Source organism: Peromyscus californicus, unplaced genomic scaffold (genome assembly GCF_007827085.1).
Source record: "Peromyscus californicus insignis strain IS unplaced genomic scaffold, ASM782708v3 Scaffold_3__1_contigs__length_106647218, whole genome shotgun sequence".
Lineage (NCBI taxonomy): Eukaryota > Metazoa > Chordata > Mammalia > Rodentia > Cricetidae > Peromyscus > Peromyscus californicus.
In genome coordinates, this window is record NW_026294551.1 from 4,819,196 (window position 1) to 4,839,161 (window position 19,966).

Here is a 19,966-nt window from a genome sequence, read left to right on the forward strand (position 1 = left end):
ATCCTGAATCACGCCAAAGATCCCAAAGCTGATCTGGTTACATAAGAACTGGTAATGTGACCGGCTGGGGTAGTTGGTAACAAGGGCATGTTGGCTGGGGAGTGGGTTTGGTATGCTCCAGCACCCTCAGGACTCCTGCAGCCAAAGAGAGACACCGCATGCCTCCATCCCAGCGGCACACAACGAGTTGACCCTTCATTGACACAGTTGCATAAAAGATTCAGGATATAAATTTGAACAAGGATCAACCATTCCCAGAGCGAACAGCCCTCACTGGTTCTTCTCTGCCCACACGGCCCCCTGTCATGTCCAAGGGCAAACAGGTGCGGATCCTGGCCTCTGCCCACAGGGCCCCTCTCTCACCCATCACCTCCGCAACCATCGGGAGAGTGGAGTCCAGAGCTGGCGGCTCTTGGTCTCGGGCAAGGCAACTGGCTGGAATTTATTCGAGGTGTCAGTTTGACCAAGGCCCAGGGAAACTGGAAGAGGAAGCGGAATAAAGATACCAGGCCATCACAGCGGGGGATGGGGCGGGTTTTCCAGTCTGATTTCTGTTGCAATCAAACACCGACCAGAGGCAGCTTGGGGAGGAGAGTGTTTTTATTCTTACACTTGCGAGTGACAGTCCATCATCAAGGGAAGCCAGGGCAGGAACCTGGAGGCAGGAACAGAGCGGAGGTCATGGGGGACGCTGCTTACTGGCCTGCTCCCTGTGACCCGCTCAGCCTGCTTTCTTGTACAACCCAGGACCACCTGCCCAGGGTGGCACCACCCACAGTGGGCTGGGTCTTCCCACATCACACATTAATCAATGCCCATAGACATGAGCAAAATTCTTCAGTTGAAGTCCCCCCTCTTCCCAGGTAACTCTAGTTTGTGTTGGGTTGACAAACACTAACCGGCATACTGGGCAGGGGTGTGTGGGCTACTAGTTGTCAGGCCTTTGGGCTCTGACTAAACTATGTAGCTAGTTTAGTCTCTCTGGGCTCTCAGCTGGTGGCAGAACATGGCTGCCATAATTCCATGAGCCACATGTTAGAGGCTTTGCTACAGGAACTTGTTTTGCTCATGGCAGTAGAGGGCTTGGTTGTCTGGTTCATACATTGGCACTGAACACCATGGTAGTAAGAGCCTATGGAGGAGGAGATATCATGGCCGACAGGAAACAGAGAGCCAGAGACAGGAAGGAGCCAGCTACCCCCAGCCACTCCTAGCCACCCCTGCCCACCCCCAGTGACTTACTTTCTCCAGACAGGTCCCACAATATCCTAAAGTTCTCCAAGCTCCTTTCCCTACAACTCTACCAGCTGGGGATGTATTTGGTGTATTAGTCTGGGTTCTCTAGAGGAACAGAAGTGATAGAATGTATTATGTATGTATTATATGTATATACAGCTGGGGATGTATTTAGTGTATTAGTCTGGGTTCTCTAGAGGAACAGAACTGATTGTATGTATGTATGTATGTATGTATGTATGTATTATATGTATGTATATATGTGTATATATTTATATAAATATACACACATACACATATGCATACACACACACACATACATAAAACACACACACATTCAAGGCCATCCTTAGCTACATAGTGAGCCCCAGGCCAGCGTGAGTTACAGGAAACCCTGTCACTAACTAACCAATTAACTAACTGTGATGACAATTCTCGGTTGCCAACTTGACCACATCTAGAATTAACTAAAACCCAAGAGGCTGGGTGCATTTGAAGTGAAAAGACCTAAACCCAAATCTTTTGAGGTGGGAAGATCCCCCTTTAATCTGGGCCGCACCTTCTGCCGGAGGCCTATACAAAGGGTGTGGAGGATGGAAACTCCTGCCCTTTGCCTGCTTGCCCGCACTCTTGCTGGCAACTTCATTCCCTCACTGGCAACAGAGCCTCCTTCTTCAGGATTCTAGTGGATAGCGGAGCCAGCTGAGCCGTCCAGCCTTGCGCAGCCAACAACACCTGGATTATTGGACTTTCTGTTGGTTGACGGCCATGGACTAGCTGGACCACAACCTGGAAGCCTGTGGTGGTTTGAAAGAAAATGGTTCCCAAGGGAGTGGCACTGTAGGAGTTGTGGCCTTGCTGGAGGAAGTGTGTCACTGTGGGGGCGGGCTTTGAGGTCTCTTTTGCTCAAGTTTCCCTCAGTGTGACAGTCAGTTGACTTCCTGTTGCCTGCAAGATGTAGCACTCTCAGCTCCAGAACCACATTTTCCTGTACACCGCCATGCTCCCATCATGGTGATAATGGACTGAACCTCTGAAACTGTAAGCAAGCCACCCCAATTAAATGTTTTCCTTATAAGAGTTGCCATGGTCATTGCGTTCCTTCACACCAATAAAAATCCAAACTAAGACAAAGCCATTCTAAGTCCCGTGTATGTGTGCGCATGTGTGTGTATGTGTGTGCATGTGTGTTGTGTGATATGTATCCACACATGTGTGTGTAAGTGTGGGGCCTTTGAATGTGCAGAGACCAGAGGAGGATGTTGGGTGTCCTGCTCTGTCACTCACAGCTTATTCTCGTTTTAAATGATTGATTTTATTTGTAATTATATGGTGTAGATGTCCCCTGGAGTGGAATTACAGGCAGTTGTGAGCCACCTGGTGTGGCTGCTGGGAACCAAACTCGGGTCCTCTGGACGAGCAGCCGGTGCTCTCCGAACTGCCAGGCCAGCTCTCCAGCCCTGCCTCATCCCTTGAGACAAGGTTTTTCACTGAATCCGGAGCTAGGCTGGTGGCCCGTGAGCCCCAGCGGTTGATCCTCCGGTCTCCGCCCCTCACAGGGCTAGAGTTACAGCCGTGCCTGGGGTTTCCCTGGGTGTTGGGGGTTCAAACTCAGGTCCCCATGCTTGGACAGCGAGCGCTCTTACCCACCAAGCCGTCTCCATAACCTGATCTTGAATTTCTGATCAACTTGCCTAAACCTTCCAAGGGTTGGGGTCACAGCCATGAGCCTGCGAAGGAGGTTTCTCAGGGGCGTTGGTGGTTAGACAAGGTCCCAGCCAGGTTTTCCTCCATCCTTTAAGTTGGAGGGTGACACAGTTTGGCCCCATACACCCCTTGACTCACATCAGGGCTCTGAAAACTGACATCTCCCTCCGACAGTCCCCCACTCCTCTTTTAAGACAGACATGTCTGGGGATTCTGACCTCAGTGTGGTCCTGGGCTGGGTCTGCTGTAAGACTCAGATGTGCGAGGGAGGCAAAGGAAGAGGACAGTGATGCCGGCTCCTTTCCATGGAGGCCATGGAAGTCCTCCCAATTCATGGCATGTGGGACATCTGGGCAGCACATCCTCTGTGACCAGAAATGCAGCGTGTCCTCCCAGTTCCAGGGGCCTGATGGTCACCAGGAAAATGCTTCAGCCTAGAGCTGGAGAAAACCTGCAATTCTAGCACAATTCTAGCACTCAGGAGGCAGAAGCAGGCAGACTGTGCACTCTAGGCTGGCCTGGGCTGCAGAGAGAGAGAAAACAAAAACAAAAACAAAAGCCACATTGCGTCAGTCCCGAGAGCCGGAGGCTGCACAGCTCACATGGACTCGGGAGCCCACATAGCAACTGGTTTCTCCAGAGTAACGAGACAGATTTCATACAAGAGCTTACGACACTGGAAGGTTAGCATCCAAGTTCTAGAATTAAACAGCACAGGAGAGGGCGGCTAAGGTGTCTGTGAGCTGACTTCTGTAGCCAGCAGATAGTTGGCTCTAACCTTTGGGATCTGGGGCAAGGAGGGCTGGGCTCTGGGTTCTCTGCTCTCTCTGTCTCCTAAGCCATGCTGCTTCTGAGGGACTACTGCCATGGGGTAATTTGATTCTGCTTTTTCTTGGGCTGCCTTTGATCCTTTGAGCTTGCTGGGCACTGTTCCTTTTATTTGCAGGCTCTGATGACGGGAGAGCAATTTTGAAAGCTGCAGCCTGAAGAGAGATGCTGCTCCCTCTGGGCTGTTGTCAAATCAGTTTCCATGGTCTCCAGGGCTGGAGTGGAAAACCCTGAACAAGGACAGATGTTGTGGAGGAAGAGGTCTCCAAGTGTTTCCAGGGCCTCCTTGGACTGGAAGGATCTCCCATTGTTGACACCACATGCTGCAGCCAGGAACTAACTAGCTATCTTGAGTGGGTATTGCCACTCACCCACCTGTTCATCCATCTATCCATCCACTCATCTGTTCATTCACCCATCCATTCACCTATCAATCATCCATCCATCCACCAACCATTTCCCCCATATACCGACCTTCCCATCCACCCATCCATCCATCCACCCATTCATCTCCTCATTCCTCCATCCACTCACCTATCTATCATCTACCCTTCCATCCATCCATCCATTTACCCAACATTCATTCATTCATCCACTCACCTACTTAATACCTATCTATTCTCCCATCTGCACATCCGTTCATTCACCTATATCAAATATATCCATCCATCCCTCCACCCACCTGCTCACAGATCCATTCATCTACCTACCCACCAGCCCATCCATCTGTCCGTCCATCCTTCCATCCATCCTTCCATCCATCCATCCATCCATCCATCCACCCACCTGTTCATCCATCTGCTCATCTATTAATCATCCATTCATCAGCCCACTCACTGGCCACCCACACATTCATTCCCCCATTCATCTACCTACCCATCCATTCATCCACCCATCTACCACCCAATCCATGTATCTATGCACGCCATAAACATTTACACGTGTCAGGGTTGTGCTGGGTGCTGAGGTGATAATGCTGACTGGACAGTGTTCTCTCCTCACGGAAGCTGCATTCTTGCCCCAGCATTTTGATGCCCCAGCTGGTCTGTAGCGGGTGGGGGGATGTAGAGGCTAAGAGTCTAATCTACCTTTGGGGATAGCGGTGGTGAAGAAGACCCCACAGAGCACGCAACACATGCGGAGCACTGAGGTCTATGCCGCCTGAGAACAGAGAGGGAAGGAAGGTTCTGCTGGAGGGAGAGGGGAAGAAAAGGAGGAGGGGGGAGGAGGAAGGGAGGGGAGAGAGGAGGGGAGGGGAGGAGGGAGAGGAGGGGAGAGAGGAGGGGAGGAGGAAGAGGGGGAAGAGGAAGAGGAGGGGGAGAGAGGAGGAGGAGGGAAGACCCTGCCAGCTCTGGGCAACAAAATAAGTGGCCACTTAGAGGACTCCCTTTATGCCCTTCTGAACCCAACACAGACATGGCTGAGCATGTTTTGTCTTTGGCACAGAAAATGTCCTTGCTGGTGTCCGCTGGCAGCAGGAGGATCCACATGTCACATGGGTGGTTGAGTTCCTTGAGTGGGCTTTGACAGTTCTTTATTTAAAAACAAAACAAAACTGCTTTAGGATTATTTATTTTATTTTATGTGTATGAATGTTTTGCCTGCATGCTTATATGTGCACCATGTGTGTGCCTGATGCCTTCGGAGGTCAGAAGAGGGCGTCAGATCCCCTGGAACTGGAGTTACTGATGGTTGTTGAGTAACCATCTACAGAAACCACCCAGGTCCCCTGCAAGAGCAACACATGCTCTTTATTGCTGGGCCGTCTCTCAGGGCCCCACCCCCACCCCACCCACCCCTGCCCACACTTTCTTTTCTTTTCTTTTTTTCTTTCTGGACAGGATCTCACTGTGAAGTCCTGGCTTGCTTGGAACTCATTCACTATGTACACGAGGTACTGGCCTCCATCCACAGACATCCACTTACCTCTGCCTTCTGAATGCTGGGATTAAAGGCGTGCGCCACCGTGTCTGAATTCTAACAGTTTTTAATCATGGTTTTGCTGAGTAGAGGTACCTTCCAGTCAAGTGCCCAGGGCAGCTTCCAGTCCTTAGGATGCTCTCTAAGCACAAACCTCAGGGGAGTCAGCTGATGCTCTGACAGGCTTAGGAAGGAACTAGTCCCAAGCCACACGGGTCTGTGTCCCCTCAAGTCCACAGTCTCTCTGATGCTGTTGTGCCCCATGGGGACCTCAGTGTCTAGGAAGAGTTCAGGGAAGGTGCCTGGCTTAGACTTCAAAGGGCTCTTTGGTTGGATAGCAAATCCCTTTTGTCTCCAGAACGGGAACCTGCCTCGAGCTGGGTAGAACCATCAGTTCCTGGCTTCCCTTGTGCAGCCCCTCCCCACATCAAGTTCTAAGCTAGGGAGGCTCCAGTTGTCACCAGGTAAACAACAAGATGGCTGGGGGGGGGGGAGGAAGAGAAGGGGGGAGAGAGAGGAAGAGGATATGGAATGGGGACGGAAGGAAGAGGAAAGAGAAGGAGGAGGGGAGAGGAGGAGGAAGGGGTGTATTAGTTTGCTTCCTGCCACCAGTCTCAGGGCCTCAGTTTGTTCATCTGAAAAGTGGGAGGATTCAAATAGTAAACTTTTTCCTGTCAAGAGTCAGATGATTTTCTACCCACACTTTGCCAGCCAGGACATCACTGTGACAGCTTCTCACCTCTGTCATCGCACAGGAAGAGCAGTGAGAGACAATCTGCCCATGAGTGTTTGTGGCCCTGTTCCAATAAATCTTTATTTACAGAGACAGATGGAGGACCAGATTGCCCTGGTTGTTTACTTGCAGTGAAAACTTTTTATTCAATGGAATCTTGCTTGAAACACATGGGTTTCTGGAGCAGCTTGAGAATTACAGGATGTCTTAGTTAGGTTGCTATTGCTGTGAAGAGACACCATGACCATGGCAACTATTATAAAGGGAAAACATTTAATTGGGGCTGGCTTATAGTTTCAGAGGTCCAGTCCATTATTGTCATGGCGAGAAGCATGGCAGCATGCAGGAAGACATGGTGCTGGAGAAGGAACTGAGAGTTCTACATCTTGATCTGTAGTCAACAGGAAGCGAACTGTGTGTCACACTGGGCATGGCTTGAGCATATATGAGACCTCAAAGCCTGCCTCCACAGTGACACACTTCCTTCAACAAGGCCACACCTCCTAATAAGGCCACCCCCTGGGCCAAGCATTCAAACACACTAGTCTGTGGGGCCATACCTATTCCAACCACCACAGGAGACTTAGCAACTTCCCAAGATATTTCCACTGCCTGAGTCAAGTCATCCATCCATTCATTCATTCACCTGCCTTGTATTTGATGCCCAACTAGGAGCCATGAGGGGATAACAACCTAACAGCCTTTAAAAAATACTTTTAATATATAATTTGATTTTCTTTTTTGGACAGGGTTTCACTTCATAGACCTGGTTAGTCTGGAACTCATGGAGACCTGCCTCCTAAATGCTAGTATTAAATTCATGTGCCATAAGTGGCTTTGATTCTTTTAAAGATTACTTTATTTTATTTCTGTATATATGCACACACATGTGATGATTTGATTTTTTACAAACTTCACGAAAGATTTTATTTATATGTATAAGTGTCTTGCCTGCATGTATGTATGTGCACCATGTGTGTGCAGGGCCGGCTGAGTTCAGATGAGAGCATCAGATCCCCTGGAACTGGAGTTACAGACAGTTGTGAGCTGCCATGTGGATGCTGGGAATTGAACCTAGGTCCCCTGGAAGAGCAGCAAGTGCTCTTAACCACTGAGCCATCTCTCCATCCCTCTGGATTTTTAAAAATGTTAAGAAAAAGTTTTATTTCTTTTGATCTTTATTAGTCTAAGAAGTTTGTTCTGCGTGACTGTGATTATCTACAGACAGATCATTAACTTACCTAAGTGTCACATAGTCTTAATTTTGCTATAAGCAACTTCTGTCCAGAATGGTCACAAAGTACACAAAATGAAAACGGGGTCCTTTGTTCAAACAGGACTGAGAACTCTGGGACAGAACCATTGCAGCCCCTGTGAGGTCAGTCCTGAGCCACTGCCTGCCAGAATGTGGCTGCATTCTAGCACACAGATGTTTCCCAGAATGCTCAGGGGGACACCTTGGGGGCAAGTGGAAGATTCAGTTTTCTGTCTTGTGATTTCCAATAAGTTCTAAATCCCCTGCCTTCCTTCCTGTTGCTGCCATCATAGATGAACAAGGCAATCTGACAGCAGAGCTCCTGGCCTGGCCCCTCTGCTGTGGGGTGGTGCTGGGTGTGGAAGAGGGCTACCTACCTCGGGATTTGTTCACGAGACTCAACTGCAGATTCCTGTACAAGTGAGACATTCTTTCCCCTCATTCCTCTGGGGAGAGCAGAAGCCAGGCTGGCACCAGGAGAAGACCATGGGCGATAACTCAAAGTGGACTGAGTGCGCCTGTTTCAGTGTGAGGGGCATGATGGGAACAGCGAGACCCAGGGACAGTCACACCTGGGACAAGATTGGCCACAGCTACTCTGGGGGGACTGTCATTGGAGTTGCAGGATCTGTCCAAGGAGGTGTCATCCGCATAGCCAGAGCCACCTAAGCCATCTCTGTCGCTCTCTGAACTCCTTGTCTGCTCCCCACATAGGCACGACCGTAACACAGACATCACCGAGACTGTCCCACTTGTTGGCAGTGGGATCATGAGCAAGTCATTTGCCTTTCCAATGCCTACTGTCCTTGAACATGTTATACTCTGTGTGTGTGTGTCTGTCTGTCTGTGTAGAGACCAGAAGACAATCTGCAGGAGTTACTTCTCTTCTTCTACCACATGGGCCCTGGGGATTCCACCATGAGCATCCTGGAGAGCAAACTCAGATCTTCTTTGGTGGCACTTCCACCACCTTGCCAGGCGCCTATTGCCGGGGAGCTGGTGTCAACAGAACCTGCTCAGGTGTTCACGGAAGGATGCTGTGAACTGACCAACGGCGAGTGCTGGGTACAAGTGTGATCTGTGCCGGAGTGAGGGGACTCGGTGTCCTGTGTTGTGTGTGGTCTTCACACTGTGTGGGGACTGAGCCGCTCCCTTTGGGTGTCTCTGTTTATTGTTGAGTGAAGCCACACGTGTGGGTCACCCACCTGTAAGAACCCCCAGCAGAGAGTGACCTGGAAATGGCAGAAAGACTTTACACTCACAGGCCCACCTCCAGTGACACACTTTCTTTACACTCACAGGCCCGCCTCCAGTGACACACTTTCTTTACACTCACAGGCCCACCTCCAGTGACACACTTTCTTTACACTCACAGGCCCGCCTCCAGTGACACACCTTCTCTAGCAAGGCCATACCTCCTAAGCCTCCCCAAGTAGAACCATCTACTGGGGACCAAGCACTCAAATGCCTGAGATCATGGGGGCATCTCATTCAAACCCTGTTCCACCCCTGGTCCCCATATTCCCGGGCATTTCCGAGTTTGCTCTCCCTGCTTCCTGTTTGCCGGTGGAGATGGGAGCTCTCCGCGGTTCTGGCTGCCTTGCCTGCCTGCTGCTATGCTTCCCTGCCATGACGGTGATGGCATCTTATCCCTCTGGAACCATAAGCCCCAAATAAACCCTTCCTTCTCTAAGATGCCTCCTCCTCGGTCATGTTTTTATCACAGCAACAGAAAAGTAATTAAGACAGCCAGCTTTCTTATTCTGATACAGTTCGGGGCCCGGCAGGTGAAATGGTGCCGCCAACTTTCAGGGTGGGCCCTCCTATCTCTGTTAACAGAACAATCCCATCCATGCTGGGTGAGGACTTCCCAGTGCGGCAGCTTTGGAGTCCCCCTGCTCCCTTAGGCGCCCGGCAACCCTTATCCATGCTCAGCAAGTAAGCGCAATAAACTCAACGGTGGCATTGGAAAGGCATCGTCACTAGGGTCTCACAATGAGGGGGTAGTCACTGTCTCTCTCTCCCCAGAGATGAGACTCTCACTACAACCCCCAAGCCTCTACACTCCCGACACGCACACAGCTCTGGCCTGCATAGAGCCTGGGAGAGAGTCCACTGTGAAGAGACGGGTGTGGATGTGGTGGGCAGATGTGGATTAGAACAGTCGATTCTACCTTGGGGTTTTTGTCTCCCTTCCCAAGATAGGGCAGAAGAAGGTCCAGCTGGGCTCATGTGTCCCAGACTCCTGTCCCTGAGCTGGAACATCAGCTTTGTCCTTGCAGGGCTCTTCCTCCCCGGGTACACAGACCGTTCCTGGTTGAAGCGCATCTGCCAGCTGACAGCCTGCACATGGGTGTCAGATCACAGCCTCTAGACAGCCAGCTGGAGCACGTGACCTCAGCAGCAACCCCAGCTCACGGGCACTGGCCTGGGCGGCTGGATCTCAGCTGGCACATAGAGGAGCCGGGCCTTTGTGTTTGAAGAACCTACAAGAGCCTGGTTTTATTTATTTTTAATCAGCCATTTCAGCGCATTCCCTCTAGTCAAAGGCAGAGCCCGAGCTCTGTGCAGGTGCCGTAGTTGTATTTAGCTTTTATTTACCCAGGGAAGTCTTGAGGGAGGTAGGATCTCATTTGTAGAGACCCCAGTGGCAACACTCCATTACTCAGAGCCTAAATGAGCTCTGTGCAGGCAATGAGAGGGGAGGGGAGGGGAGGGAGGGAGGGAGGGAGGGAGGGGAGGGTGGGAAGAGAGAGGAAGGAGGAGGGGAAATGGGAGGGGAGGAAGGGAAGCAGAGGAAAAAGTGGGAAGAGAGGGGAAGAGAGGAGGGGAGGGAGGAGGGGAGGGAGGAGGAGAGGGAGGAGGGGAGGGAGGAGGGGAGGGGAAAGGTGGGGAGAGAATGGGAGGAATGGGAGGGGTTGGAGGGAAGGAAGGGGAGCTGAGGAAAAGGAGAGGAAGGGAGAAAGTGGAGAATAGAGGGAGGGATGGAAGAGGTGAGGGGGGGAGGGAGGGTCCCACCTGAGCAAGAAACAGTGGACAACACAGCCTGGAGTCAGTCTTCTGGGCCAGGCCCCGGCTAACACGTCAACCTGGACACTGGAAGACAAAAGCCAGACTCTTTGTCCCTCCAGTCTGCAGGGAAGGGCTGGGCATCCAAGCAACAGGCTAACTGAGCATGAACAGGCGGCTCGAACCTGCCCTCAGGCCCTACTCTGATTTTAGGGGCACCAGCAAGAGGAGCTGGCTGACCCTTCTTGAGAGAGGTTGCAAGTATCTAGAGCCTTCAGTGACCCAACACCCCCTAGACCAGCTTCTGGTCAAGGCTGGAGGCGTTGTCAGCTGTCCCCACCCACCTCTGTGTGTGGTGACACCTCCGTCTCCGTCGTGAGACTCAGGGAGGTCATTGCTCCTCAGCTGGCTGTCACATTTCTTGTCTTCTGGGCAGACACAGGATGATGCTTTCCAAGCTGAAGCAGCCAGGAGATTCCCTCGGCACACTGCAGGAGAAGATTCCCTCTGCACGTTGCAGGCTGCCAGCATCCTGCATCCCCGCTGCAAGCTCTGACTAGGCTGGTCTCCGAGGATGCCTAGGCATGGTGGAACAGGATGTCTGGCCATGCAGAAATGAAGAGGAGAAAGGGCCATTTGAGTTCAAATGGAGGTGGGCCACATCCTCCGGGTCCCTCATTTGGCAAAGCTGAGCAAGGCCTGGCAAATGACGAGATCCAATATCAATTAGCGCCTCCCCAAAGCTGCTGAGACCAGTCAAGACCAGTCATTATGTGGGGCTTCACCTCCACCCACATCAGGTTATTTACATAATAGCCTGCCCCTCAGGTTACCCTTCATTAACAAACATGTGCGAAACACAAGCGGCTGGCTGCATCTCATAAATATATATTGTTAACCTGGTATAGACAGCTGACTTTCACTTGCTCAGAGGAGAAGAGGTCAAGGGGTTCAGGAGAGCCTGGACTGCAGTCCCCAGGCAATGCCTCTTGATCTGAGGTCTCAGTTCATCCTTCAGATGACTTCCTGGTTTAGGTTCCAGAAGTTAGTGATGGGACAGCTCAGAGCAATTTCCCCTTCCTTCCTTTCCTTCCTTCCTTCCTTCCTTCCTTCCTTCCTTCCTTCCTTCCTTCCTTCCTCCTACCTTCCTTCCTTCCTGCCGTGTGTGTGTGTGTGTGTGTGTGTGTGTGTGTGTGTGTGTGTGTGTGTGTGTGTGTATACCTTGGGTCTCATTCCTTAAGTGCTATCCACCTTACTTTATGAAGCAGGGTCTCTCACTGGCACCTCCCTGGCTGATGGGCTAGGCTGGCTGGTCAGGGAGCCTCAGGGATCCTCCAGTCTCTGCTTCCCCAGTACTGGGATTACAGGTACACCAATAAATCCAGATAGCGTGGTTTCCGGCAGGATTACCTTCCCTGCTTCCTGGTGTGGGACGTGGAGAGAGGGCCAGAGATGTGCGGTTCAGTTCTGGAAATGGGTACCCTGTGAATGCAGGGCAGAGAGGCATGTCAGCCTATGCAGCATGCTTGTTTTGAGTAACACCTTCTTCCATCCGAAGCCCGGAACCCCTGGGGACTACTCCATTCCTAGAAGGCTGAGGTGGGTGAGTGATATGCCATCTCTGAATTTCCCTTCCTCCCAAGACTTTAAGGTGTGCCCGGAAACAGGAGGAGCCACTCAGGTGGTGATTCTGGAAGCCCAGGTTTGGGGTGAGCGTTCTGGAAGGGCTGGTGTCGGTGCTGGGGACAGCGGATTCCCTCTCCCATGTCACCTCTCAGCTTTGCACCTTACAAAGTGAATTCACTCGCCTGAGTATCCAGCCAGTTCTCTTGGGCACTTGTAAGTAATTCTGCCTTAACTGCTTGTGACCTTGGAGTCTCAAGAAAGGGTTTGAGTACACAGACTGGGGGAGGGGCTCCATCTGTGGTCATGAGGAAGTCACCTCTGTGGGTGCAAACCTTTCAGTGTGGCTGCTTTCGGGTCACCCATGCTCGCACCCATGGCCCTTCAGTCATCGCTCTATAAGTAAGCATGATAAACTTGCTGCTTCCTTGGAGAAAAGTCGGTGGAAGTGAACTGTGGTTTGTCACTGGAACCCTAGAAGGAGAGAGGTAGATGTTGCCTAGTCCCCCCAACCAAGGTAAAGTTCTTGCGACAGGTGTCTGGGTCTTGGCCCAGGCAGCGTCAGCCCCTCTGCAGAGGGAAGACAGCCTAGCAGACAGAGTCCTTCCATGTTGTAAGTCCCTAAGCCACCTGCAGCCCAGGAAGCAGTCAGGGTCCCGCTTCTGTGTCACAGACTGAAACACAATGGTGTCTGTGGCTACCCTGGCCCACACCATGCTCCTTGCACCATCAAGGGGGCGCGTCACTTGACATTAATCCGCCGGCAGCCTTTTTAGCTATCGGCTCAGTATTTCCAAACCAATTAATAGCCCCGAGTTTGTGAAAAGAGCTGACACTTGGGTTTTCCACCGGGGACTCCCTCCAGTCCCAGCACCAGTCTGAGGGGGTTGTAATCTAGCAAAGAGAGAAAAGCAGATAATTTTTAGCTCGGGGGAGGCTGCAGGCAATCACAAATACCCTTGAGCGGACGGAGAGCCTCTGGTTTAAAGCGGCCACGTGGTCCCTGCTGTAATTGGACTTTAGAGCCCCTTTAATGTGAAAGGGGGACAGGTGGGGTGGCTGTTGACTCTGTTACTTTGTGTCTGTTCCCTTCTGGGAGCTCCATTGAACTGGCACAAGCCAGGACAGTAGCAGGCAGCATTCAGGAAACTGATAATTCACACGACGCTGGGACGCTGGCTGGTCAGCATGGGCAGAGCAGGTGAAAAGCTGGGTGATTCCTGCTCCTTCTTGGAAGCAAGGGTGTCTTGATCAAGCCACTTAGTGTTAAACTAAGAGGCAGCTGCTTACAGAACTACAGCTGAGGTATGAATGAATGCAAGAGTGAATGAATGAATGAATGTGGGGGATGATGGAAGAAGAATGGAAGTGTGAATGCATCCATCCATACAAGAATGAGCTTGTGAATGAAAGAATGTAAGAATGTAAGAATGGATGAATGAAGAACAGCAAATGTATGTGTGAATGTGTGGCTCTCCAGCTGTCTGTCTACTCTGGTCCAGCTTTCAGGAGCATCCTGCCTTCTGCAGGCTCCTGCAGGGAAGAACAAATAAACTCACCAATCCTTCCACACAGTGGCTGACAGAGGGGCCCATCTGTAGCGGGCCAGTTAGGGCTTGATGTCCCGGCAGGAAGGGCAGGTGAGGCTGGGAGTCCTTCCATGGCGGGTGGGTCAGTGCCAGGCCAGGCTGGTCTGTCTGTTCTTACCCCGCTGACCCTTGAGGAAGAGACACGTATGGACTGCAGCTGGTCCTGCAGATCTACGCTCACATCTTCGTGGAACCACCTTTGACAGCAGAAAGAGGCCCAGGGCAGTTGGAGGATAGCCCCAGCCGAGACAGGTTTACAGAGCCTGAGAGGGTTGAGGCTGGAAGCACAAGGCGTAGAGACATTAGCTCTGGCTCTGTTAGGGGTTCTGTTGCTGCGATGAAACCCCATCACCAAAAAGCAAGTTGGGGAGGAAAGGGTTTATTTACCCTACACTTCCATGTCACTGTTCATCACGGGAGGAAGTCAGGACAGGAACTCAAACAGGGCAGGAACCTGATGGAGAGGCCATGGAGGAGTGCTGCTTGCTCCACATAGCTGGCTCAGCCTGCTTTCTTATCCAACCCAGGACCACCCGCCCAGGGATGGTTCCACCCACAATGGGCTGGGCCCTCCCCATCAATCAATCACCAATTAAGAACATGCCCTACAGCTGGATCTTATGGAGGCCCTTTTTTTTATTTGAGGTTTCTGCCTTTGAAATGACTGTAGCTTGTGTCCAGTTGACACAAAACTGTCCAGCACACACTACTTCCTCTGCAGCAATCCTGTGCCCAGGGGCACCTCTCACCTATGTGGGGAAGAGAGACTGGACGAAAGCATGTGGCCAGAGGAGGGGGCTGCAAGCCTCTGTGGCCTCATCTCTCTCCCCACACACAAAGGCTTCTGCAGGGAGGAGGCTCGGTCTTAGCCCTCCTCTTCGGTCTCCGACTGGGGTAAATACAGGAACATGGAGCCCCAGCTTTCCTACAGAACCAGATGCTTACCTGGTTCCCCACTCCCAACCCTCTGGGCCTCCCCTTTGGTTGCTTCCATAGGAAACTCCCTGGCACCTGGGCTATCTTGAAGGTGACAAAATGACCCCTGAAGTGTTAGCAAATGCTGAACCACTGGCTCAGAGTCCCCAGAGCTGCCTGTGTGACATCACTACTCAGGGTTGGAGCCATGTGTAGAAGTGACCCTCGAAATTTCTGTACACTGCCGGGTGGAGGGGGCATGTAGTCTTGAGGCCATTGTCACACAAGAACATGTACCTTCTGGGTCTCCCCCACTCCCGTGTGTGGGGTACTGCAGGACTGCAGACTGGACCTACTCCCTAAGGACTCTGTCCCTGGGCTACAGCCCAGCAAGTCAGTGCACCCTTCCCCCATACACCCCTGCCTGATGCCCGGGAGCCTTTGGGGGAAAGGAGTGACCTGTCAGTCAGCGAAGGGAGGCCTGAGCAGGGCTGGGGACACAGGTGAGACCATACCACCCTCCCCCTGCACAGACACTGAACCAGATTCTTAGAAGTCTCTCCAAGGGCCAGGAAGGGCCAATTAGAAAGCAGAGTTCAGAGCGGACCAGGTTCTGAGCTAATCCTCTGCTGAGCCCACTTGCTGGAAAGCCACTCTTCCGGGGGATTGGATTTCTCTGCTCACTCTCAAATCCCCTGGCTTTGGGGGACCTCAGCATAGGAGGCAGACTGGAATGAAAGGAAACCTTCTTTCAAGGAAGCACAAAGCATCACCATCACCATTCTTGCTCTGGGAGACGCCTTGAATGTCACAGAGTGGGTCTGGGAAGGTGGAGGGAGGGAAGGAGGACCCTTGATAAACACCCCTGTGGTGCTCAGCAGGGCAACTTGGAAAATGCCAGTCATGTATTTTTAATCTGCATTCTCCTCTCTGAATAGTGGAAAGCAGGATGGCAAGGTTTGACTGGCATTCCTGAGGGACATGGAAGGAGGCTGCGTTTGGAAGAAATGAGCTCCAGGTCTCCACAATAACTCCTGACCTGACTCCGTCCCTCCTCTCCAGTCTCAGATGGCAGGACCCCTCCCCGTGGGACTTCTTGAAAGAGCTGTCTCTCTAAGAAAATGCAGAAGTGTAAAAGAGTTCGGGTCAGAACCATCTGGGATGAGGAGAAAGGGCATAGAAGAAACAGGGTAAAAGGCAGGGGTGGCCCCTGCCCTACCCATGCCCCTGCCCCTGCCTCTGCCTCACCCATGCCCCTGCCCCTGCCTCTGCCCTACCCATGCCCCTGCCCCCGCCCCACCCATGCCCCTGCCCCACCCATGCCCCTGCCCCACCCATGCCCCTGCCCCTGCCCCCGCCCCACCCATGCCCCTGACCCTACCTCTGCCCCACCCATGCCCCTGACCCTGCCTCTGCACCATCCATGACCCTGACCCTGCCTCTGAACCACCCATGCCCCTGCACCTGTCCCTAACTCTGCCCCTGCTCCTACCCAGGCTCCTGCCCCTAGGCATGCACCCATCCCTGTCCCTGACCCTACACCACTCATGTACCAGCCCCTGTCCTTGTCCCTCCTCATGTATCTGCCCCTGCCCTCATTCCTATCCATGCCCATCCACAGCCTCCTGCACCACCCTGCCTCCACCCCACCCATGCCCATCCACAGCCTCCTGCACCACCCTGCCCCCACCCCACCCATGCCCATCCACAGCCTCCTGCACCACCCTGCCCCCACCCCACCCATGTCCATCCACAGCCTCCTGCACCACCCTGCCTCCACCCGACCCATGCCCATCCACAGCCTCCTGCACCACCCTGCCCCCACCCCACCCATGTCCCTGCCTCTGTCCCTGCCCTTGCCCCTACAATGCACCCACTCCTGTCCTTGCACTCTGTCATGACCTGGTGGATGTTCCCAACAATGCCAACCTCAGACTCCAGGCGACACCGCTCGGGAGAGATGTGCAGACGTGGCTCTCTCTGGGGGAGGGAGGCTAATGGTCAGAAAGTCTCCAGGGTGGGAGAACGGGCTGAGAAGGGGACCAGCGCTTTGTGGACCCACAGAGGGCTACTGGGGGAGCTGAGTAGGGCACAGTGTCTTCTGGGGCAGGGCTGGGCACAGGATGGCTGGGCAGTCACTGTGCAGCTTTGGTGGCCTTGGGCAGGTCATCTGAGCTCTGAGGGCCCCTCATTTTCCCTCTCCATTTGCAGATAAGAGCCATCAATCAAGCATTTTGTCAGTGATGGGCAAAGGAACTAATGGATGCCGTGAGAAAACGATCCATATACACCCTGTGAAACAGAACAAAATCATGATGGGAGCAAAAGGAATAGAGAACATTTAATAAAATTACCATTTATACATTACTGTGTGTATGAGTGTATGCACATGTGTGTATGGGTGGTTGAGTGTGCATGCCTGTGAGAGCAAAGTGACCAGAAGAGGGTGTAGGGTTCCTAGGAGCTGGGGTTCCAGGCCTGTGTGGGAGGCCCTGCTTGTTATCTGAGCGCTGGTTCCAGACTCCCATCCTCATGACTGTGCGGCCAGCGCTCTTAACTTGTGAGCCGCCCTTCCAACCCTGGAAAGAACCTCGCTGCATGGAGCACACAGGTGAAGAGTGAAGATGTCAAAGCCAGATGCAAGACTGATGGCTCAGTGGTTAAAAGCATCTGAAGCTCATCTAGTGGACCCGGGTTCTATTCCTGGCCCCACATGGTGGCTCTCAGGCCTCTGTAACTCCGGTTCCAGGGGATCTAGTCCTTATTGCGGCCTCTGTGTGTAGATGTAACCGTCTTATTAAATAAGTTCTGAAAAATCCATTAATACCAACATCTGTGGGCACTGTGCACATGTGGTATACATACATACATGCAGGTAAACACTCATAAAATAAAAACAAATAAATCTTTAATAAAAGTAAAATAAATCTTTTTTAAAAAGCCAAAATCACATGATGATAAATATGAAATGATTGTCCCTCCTAGGGTCGGGTCCAGTGCATGTATGATTATGTCCTTCCCATGAGCATCCTGAGGAATATTCTGTCTGACTGTGGGCTCATTCATTCACTCATTCATTCATTCTTCAACAAACATTGGATGCTGGCTCTGCTGGGTATTAAAGCATTAAACACTATGCATGGTGCATCCCAGAAGGCTTTGCATCATGTTTGGGGTGTGGTCATATACATGATAGACACCACAATGAAACCATAAGTCAAGAGCTCAGGAAGTGGGGGAAGGCTCACCTTGGCCAGTTACCATCCCGGGTGCCTTCCAACCCAGGTGTGACAGAGGAGGAAGTGAGCTAAGTGGGGGGGCAAGAGTTGGATCTAAAATCCAGGGGGCTTTTGTAAATGGGCTTCAGGGAAGACAGAAGCCTCTCGAAGTAGTAGCTTGGGAAACGCTTCTTCTGGTGCATGGAGCATTCCCATGATGGTTCGTGATCCACCCAGTGAGACTGAGGGCAAGGGGAAGGTGGACAGGAGTTAGCCAAAGGCAGAACTAGCAGGGACCCGCAGCAGGCAGGAGGCCCCACGTAGGGGTTGTGACAGGACACAGAGGGAGGGTAGAGAGGAAGGTGCCAAGAGGAGCAAGGTCAGGGCAGCAGTGGAAGCCAAGGGCTGGGGAAGACTCCGGGGCCCATGGAGAGGGAGGGAGAGTCCCTTAGAACAGGACACCAGAGGTGACTGTACTGCTGCAGCTGAGACTCAGCAAGACAGGGGCTCCGTGTGGCGCTGAGTCAAGAGGGGAGACAGCCCCCTTGTTCCTGTGAGCAAAGCCACTTGACTCGGCCTGGATGGTCTGTGTTCTTTAAATAACCTTGTGTGATTACTGTTCCTGGGTAGGTGTGAACAGACCATCAAAATCCAACTTGGTGAGACAATGAATTTACTGGGGTTCCTTAGAGGAGCACGGGAACTCAAAAGCAGTGACGTCACTACAGTGTAGGTGAGAACTCATGAAAGCTGGAACCCTGCATTCTCTGCACACCTTGCAGGAAGCTCCACAGGTTGGAGAGTCTCGCTCCTTAGCAGTCCTTACCACTTACAAAACCTCGGGCAGGGAGGGGCTTTGTGAATCTTGTGAGTTTCAAGGACTTCCTGAGACTTGTGAGTTGTTTACTTCCTGTGTTCAGGAAAAAGGAAGGGAGTAGAGGTTCCTAAGGAACATGCACGGGGATGCTCATCACCAGTACAGGTAGGGGGGCTAAGCTAGGCCGGAGCATTTTCCACTGACTGCAAACTGACCATCTGCTTCCTAAAATGCAAGGATTCGGGGATCATAAATCACTCTCGCCCCTTCTCTGCATTTCAGAGATGATGCCTCTGGCCTTCCATTCCCACCTGGAATCCTGTTATAGTTGTGTCCATAGTGGCTACAGGGCTAAGTTCTGATCTGCCCCATTCATAATCAACTGTGTATAATGTAGTCTACAAATCCAAACTCTTTGTATTCAAACTGAAGGACCCCAGCATACTTGCTTAGCCTAACGCCATTTTTGAGCAAGGCCTGAAAAGTAACTAAAGGTCAGAAAAACAACTTGTACCCTGGATAAGAGCCAAGTCAGCAGGCGTGTCGAGCTCGGGGAAAAACCACGAGCTGTCCTGAGTTTGAACCTGGCCTCATACGAATCGTCCAATCAGAACCCTGTAAACTATGCTTCCTGCTTCTGTACCCGCCCTTCCGCTGCCCAACCCTATAAAAACCCTCCACCCCAGCCCGTCGGCGCGCCAGTCTCTTCAGCCTCTGGAGGGACTGTATCGCCCCGGGTACCCGTGTTCCTGAATAAAGCCTCTTGCTGTTTGCATCTGACTTGTGGTCTCGGTGTGATCTCTGGGCAAGGGTCTCTCCAGAGGGAAGACTCCAGTCGGGGGTCTTTCATTTGGGGGCTCGTCCGGGATCGGAGACCCTCGTCTCGGGACCACCGACCCACTGTCAGGAGGTAAGTTGGCCGGCCATTGTCTGTCTGTATTGTCTCAGTCTGTTTGCTCGTCTTTCGTGTTCGTCGGGCGCCCAAAGTCAGGTCTGAGTCGGTGGGGGCTGAAGGAGCTGACGAGCTCGGACTTCGCCCACCGAAACCCTGGAAGACGTTCCACGGGTATCTGAAGTCCCCTCTGGGGCACGGAAAGTCCCCTCTGGGGCACGGAA